Below are 6,584 nucleotides of genomic sequence, written 5' to 3'. Positions count from 1 at the left end.
AACCTGAAACAAGAAATAACATGTCATAATCAAAGCGCTGAAAGCGCTGAAAGACTGTCGGTGACGTAACTGAAGCAAGCAAACACTACCGCAAAGTTCTTTCAAATGAAACGTGATCAAATGATTTCATACAAATGATAAACACTCTTTAAGGTAGATGAAGAAGGATAAATGTGATTATAATAAGCACAAATACATTGGCCCTACTTAATCATGTATCCAATGGCCTGCAAGATTCTTAATTCAAATTTCCTAATTTTGAACCGCTTTAAATTAGTTAAATGCATATTCATTATGTTAAAATTGCTTCAATTTATGACGTCGCTTATAACAGTTTCAGTAAGCAATTACATTCCTTCATTTCATTAGGGTCTGTTGAAGCCAATGTCTTTAAAATGCAAATACAATACAAACTATACCCAAGATTCAAGGGACGTAATAAAAATATAACTTTAAAATGATGCTCTTTCAAGCCTAAAAATGCCTCCCAGAACTTCTATCAACAGAGTCCATATATCTACAAAATTTGTGCTCGAGTTACTTTCTTTGATATAAAAGTGAAAACAAATCTGCATGGTGCTGTGGCATCATACCATGAAAAAAACTAATATCTTAAAAATTTGTTTTCTAGTTTGTTTTTATTATAAAAGTGTTAATAAATCTGCATGGTGCTGAAGAAAAAAAACTTGAATGTCTTAAATTTCAAACCTGCAGCATTAATAAGCGCCATGTTGTCAAGAATATCTGGACAATTAAATGAAATATGCATGGACCGAAATGACAGCTGTTTTTTCATTGACAAAAGATGCCTTCGAGGCAGTTTTAAGATTATGCTATTCAAAGTATGAGGGTAGTTGGTACAGTTTTCACTCATATTCAGATGATGGCTGATATTTGCTGATAAACATGTATCATCTTAGCAGCAGGGAATAAGTAAATGACATAGTTTTAATGACCAATATTGGAGATGTGACCTTGACCTCCAAATCCAAAGGGGTCATCTGCTGGTCACCCCAAACCTAAATTTCAAGTTTGAAGGCCATGGGTGCAGATTATGTCGAGTTGTCACACAGGCAAGCTTTTTGCGTTCAATGGTCTGTGACAAATCAATAGGGCTCACCTACTGGTCAGGCCCAACCCCAAAGTCAAGTTGTTCAAGGGCCATGGGTGCAGGCTTTGTCAAGTCATTATTAGTACAACCCTTTAGCATTCAAGGTCACTGTGACCTTGACTTTTGACCCAATGACCCCTTAAATCAATAGGATCTTCTAATAGTCAGACTTAGCCTCCATGTTGAGTTTGAGGGCCATAGGTGCAGGCATTGTCAACTTATCAGTCAGATGTATGGTTTGAAACCTTTCTGTTCAAGGTCACTGTGACCTTTGACCATACTACCCCTAAAATCAAAAGGGGTCATCTGCTGGTTAAACCAAACTTTCATGTCAAGTTTGACAATAGGTCTAGGAATTGTAGACTTATCACCCGGAAAAGCTTTGGTCTACTGTCAGACAGACGGACATAGCGGCCAACATGTGCAAAGAAATATACTCTTCTTTGAAAGGGGCATAATAAATTGAAATTGATTAAATATTTTTGTTTATTATGTTAATTAACTTACACTACATACAACAAGTACCATTTTGATATTTTCGAATGCTCATTTGGGCATGTACATGGGTTTTGATCTGACTATGAACATGAAACTACATAGTGATGTTCCCTCCTATCAATTCTAAATCTAAATAACCATGAGAACAAGAGATGTTAGTGAAACATTTATGCCCCCTTGGGAGCCAAATTGTTAGTAGGATTTGGACACTTAAATAAAATATGGACAATCAGAAAACCTTTTTTCAGCTTACAGTCACACTGACCTTGACCTTTGACCCACTGACCTCAAAATCAATAGGGTTCATCTGCTGGTCATGACCAATAAGCCTACCTAGTATGAGGTCCCTGGGTCAAAGCGTTCTCAAGTTATTGATCGGAAACCGTTTTTCATGTTAAGGTCACACTGACCTTGACCTTTGACCCACTGACCTCAAAATCAATAGGGTTCATCTGCTGGTCATGACCAATACACCTACCAAGTATGAGGTTCCTGGGTCAAAGCGTTCTCAAGTTATTGATCGGAAACCGTTTTTCATGTAAAGGTCACACTGACCTTGACCTTTGACCCACTGACCTCAAAATCAATAGGGTTCATCTGCTGGTGATGACCAATACACATACCAAGTATGAGGTCCCTCGGTCAAAGCGTTCTCAAGTTATTGATCGGAAACCATTTGGTATTCCGACCGACCGACAGACAGACAGACCGACCGACATGTGCAAAACAATATACCCCACTTTTTTCAAAAGGGGGCATAAAAAAAGAATATTTTCACTGCACCATGGATAAATATGTCAAACAAAATAAATGTCAAGTTATTCAAGATTAATTTAACACTGTTCTTTTGATTATTTCCGTGCATTCCTGACTGCAGGTTTTTCCCATTTTCCCACATAGTTATTTCATATTGGCCTTACAAGGTCAGATCTTGAGTTAGGTCTTCATTGCTGGACACTATCTCTTTATCTCCACAGAAAACACACAGGTGCAAGTTTCACTGCAACAACTGCAAAAAAGTTATATTATATTCTAACTGAACTCTGCATCAATATTCAATTATTTTTTATTGGATTTAGGAAATGTCTTTGTTTTAAAGGGTTCATATAAATTAATGCATTTTTTTCAATTTAATGCATTATCATGCTGGACTCTTTGACATTGATGGTTAAAACAAAGAAGGCATATGATTTGTGTACAGATTAAACATTATTAATTATAAATGTGTTCTTTAATTAATAGACAAGTGGCAACAATTTCCCCAGTTAAAAAAGCTTACATTTGTATATCTGCAGATTAATCATTTGCATTTCTTTTGCTTTGATCATTTAAGTCAAATGAGTTAGACATGATAATGCATTAAAATAAGAAATATATTTTGGGGAATCAATCTATAGTGTGTGCCTTCAATCTAGAAATAAATTTCTTCTCAACAGATGCTAAATTATAAAAATATATATTAACCAAGATTTTGATTATGACATACCTGCATAGTTAGTGGTCTCCATAACTGCTCAGAAATGCTCCCTATGACAAACTAAGTGCTGGTGTATGGCTGGGTAATAGTGCTGCTCCAACCAATAGCGTAATTCTTCCTACAGGTGGACCAGCTCCTCAATATGGTTTCTGTCATGGCAGTGATAACCGTATGTAACATGCCCTTTTCTACTTTCCAGAATGAATCTTCCAATCTAAATTACAAATTTAAGAACAAATATATACATATGCACATGTAATGTTGTTAAAAACAAACCATTTAGATGCCACAAAACAATAAGATTTTAGGTGAAAATTGAGCCAAATCAAAACATTTAGTCATTTTAAGCTGCACTCTCACAGATTTACTGTTTTTACAACTTTTGTATTTTTTGTCTTGGAATGACCTATTTTTTTGCTAAAATATCTGCAAACCAGTGATATAAGACTACTGACAAAATATTAGATTGCAGACTTCCATATTTCAGGTCGAAAACAAAGGTTTTATGGCTTAAAGCGTTACTAACGGTTTAAGAAAAATGCATAAAACATTTTGATCTTAAATATAAACATTTTCTGACAAATTTATTGTCAGCAATCTTATATGAATGGTTAACATGCATTTTCACATAAATTGGCCCGTTCCAAGACAAAAAAATAAATAAAGTATTCAAAACATTCAATCTGTAAGAGTGCTGCACTCTCAGTCACAGATTGAAGGTTTTGACAACTTCTTTTACTTTTTGGCTTGGAATAAGCTAATGAAAAGCAGTATGAAAACTGATGAAATAAGACTGCTGACAAAAGATAAGATCATGTTTTTTATATTTACATTTGTAACTATTGGTTTTATGGTTAAAAGCATTACTAACGCTTTACTAATAATGAGATTTTTGGCACAGAACATCATCTTTTGACCGTATTAAAATAAGAAAACAGCATTCTAATATTTTCAGTTGTCTTTTTTGACTGAATTAATATAAGAAAGCAGCGATCCCCTTTTTCCAGTTGTCTGTTATGTCCAGTGTTCAGAAATTCGCATAAAATAATTCATTACAAGACCAAGAAATAAAAAAAGAGTTGGTAAAACAGACAGTCTGTGAGAGTGCAGCTTAAACATATGATATGCATTATCAGCCAAGTGCAAACCTACTCACATCCTGGCTATACAACCAGTACATTCATCAGCTTTACTGATTCGAACCAGGCACATTTATATTGGTAGACTTGCATTTTACCATTCTGTGCTGGCCAGTAAAGTTCTCATTTGAATTAGAATTCAAAATGTATATACCTTTGTTCATTTTTTTTGCCAACTCTGTTTCAACTGAACTTCCTAAATGAATGAGAAGTTTAAAAAAATAATTACAATATCTCAGTAAATACCTGCATTTATGTGTTTCTTGTGCCATCTGTCAGCTTTGGTAGGCTCAGGTTTCATTTTGTCCACCTCAATACTTGTAATCTTCTAGTCTGATGTACTGCCATTCAATTTTTAAGTCAGGTCAGGCAGCCATTTCAGCTTTGTTCCAGTTGATTGTATCAGATGATGTTAACAATACTAGCCTTGTATCCAGGCACTTCTCAATCTGAAAGTTTACAAAAGAACATGGCCTGTAATATTTAATAAAAAAATCATAATTGTTTACTCCTGGATGATGGGTTCTAAAGTAAACCTTTGAGAAAAGATGCTACTGGTATGGTGCTTGAACCCACGACCATGTGAACACTTGCATGGAGATCTGTCAACCTGAGCTAACTGGGTAACTGATTTTTAGGCAGCTCCCAGCTTGGCTCTACAATTGACAGGTGCATTATACATTATAGAGACAATAAATCAAACACTTGAAGCACTAGTCCAAATAATAGTAACTTAACTGATCTTTTTACAAATTTTGAAATGGCATATCCTTCACATACAATTTTTTTGTACCAAAAGTGGGTAGCTATTCTGATTGGAATTCCGGGTCAGATAATTATATATATATATATATATATATATATATATATATATATATATATATATATATATATACACATTCTTTTTAATCGTAATAAGAGTCCGTCAACATACAATTATTTAGACTAAGAGATGTAGATCAGCTAGATGTACCTTCTAGTCCAAATAATTGTACGTTGACAGATTTTTTTTACGATTTTTGATACAGCAAATCCTTTACGTACAAATTGTTTTGTACGAAAAATGGGTAGTTATTCCGATCAGGATTCCGGGTTAAAGCATATTGCATCTATAACATATCATAAAAACAAGAAATATTACCAGATAATGTTATTTTATATAAATTCCATAACCAAAAAGTAATATCAAGCAAATAATTATGAGTTTGCTGCAGTTCACAATTTTACAACAATCGGAACATTTCCGCCATCAATTGTAACAACTCGCCATCTTCGGTAAGCTTCGAGATAGTCAATCCCTGTTGGATACTGGCTGAGGTGTTCAGATTGTTCGGCCAAGGCCGAGTTGTTACGATTGTATTATCTCGAAGCTTGTCAGAGGTGGCCGAATTATTACGATTGGGTCAAGTTGTTCCACTTGGCATAATTGTTGTCTGTGTCAGTCAACTTTCCTTTAAATGAAAAGGTGAATAATGTGTTTTAATGCATTAAAATGCTTGTTTTTTTGCAAAATAGCTTTGCACTTCCATGGTAAAATATGAATATAAATCTTTACTTTATTATCCATTTCAACCATAAAATACTTCGCTTAATACAATTTCAATATTTTTCAAACACCCCCGTTTTTTTGCACAAAACCGTTTAGACGTTAGGGATTGGAAGAATCCCGTATAACACGTCTATTATTTCAGACTAATGTACATGTACCTTCGACTTCGTGTCCAAAATCGATCACTTCCTGGCAGCTCATTTCTGGATTGTCTCCATCTGAATTTAACATTTTTAGACGCATACATTGATGCCATTTTTGCTTCGATTGATGTTAAAGCAATAGCACTAAATACAGGTCGGTTATTTTGTAGAAGAACGTGTTCGAAGTAACATTCAATTTCATTTCCGCATAATCGCCGCCATATTGTGTATGACTTTAAAAACTACACCCTATAGTCCAAAATAACAATAGGCATAACGTTGACACACTGTGATAGGTATAATCCAAAAAATACAATAGTTCGATTGTTGCTGAAAAAAATCATTTGAAACATAAAAGCTATTTCACAAAATATTACATGACATGAACTCTTTAACCGCGTATGATTTATTTCTTAATAGCTTTCATTCATAAAATAAGTTCTTTGCCGGGGTTTGCCGGGTCAGTCTTGAATGCCGGGATATGTGTGACGTCACACGGGGTGCAAACATGTGGTGTAGCTTACTATTGGATGTAGGGTAAATTGACTTCTTATGTAAATGCTATACTTTCATTATTTTTCATTATTTTGTTCAATAAAACTCACCAAATTGCAACGGTACAACTATATTAAGAGTAACACGCAATGTTTGTCATAAAAAAGGCAAT

At 34.5% G+C, this 6,584-nt stretch overlaps 1 long non-coding RNA gene across 1 annotated transcript; it reads right to left on the bottom strand.

Annotated features, from left to right (window-relative positions):
* Positions 1–1,601: 1,601 nt before the first annotated feature.
* On the bottom strand, positions 1,602–6,191 carry LOC128212117 (uncharacterized). The gene is made up of 4 exons (XR_008257390.1): positions 5,933–6,191; positions 4,472–4,674; positions 3,096–3,300; positions 1,602–2,618 (listed from the first exon to the last, which is right to left on the bottom strand). It is a non-coding gene; the product is annotated as an uncharacterized LOC128212117 (long non-coding RNA).
* Between the last annotated feature and the right edge of the window lie 393 nt (positions 6,192–6,584).

The sequence above is a fragment of the Mya arenaria genome, chromosome 12 (assembly GCF_026914265.1).
Source record: "Mya arenaria isolate MELC-2E11 chromosome 12, ASM2691426v1".
In the NCBI taxonomy this organism is placed as follows: domain Eukaryota; kingdom Metazoa; phylum Mollusca; class Bivalvia; order Myida; family Myidae; genus Mya; species Mya arenaria.
The sequence above is the reverse complement of the archived record's forward strand: the minus strand, read 5'-3'. Positions and strand labels throughout refer to the sequence as shown.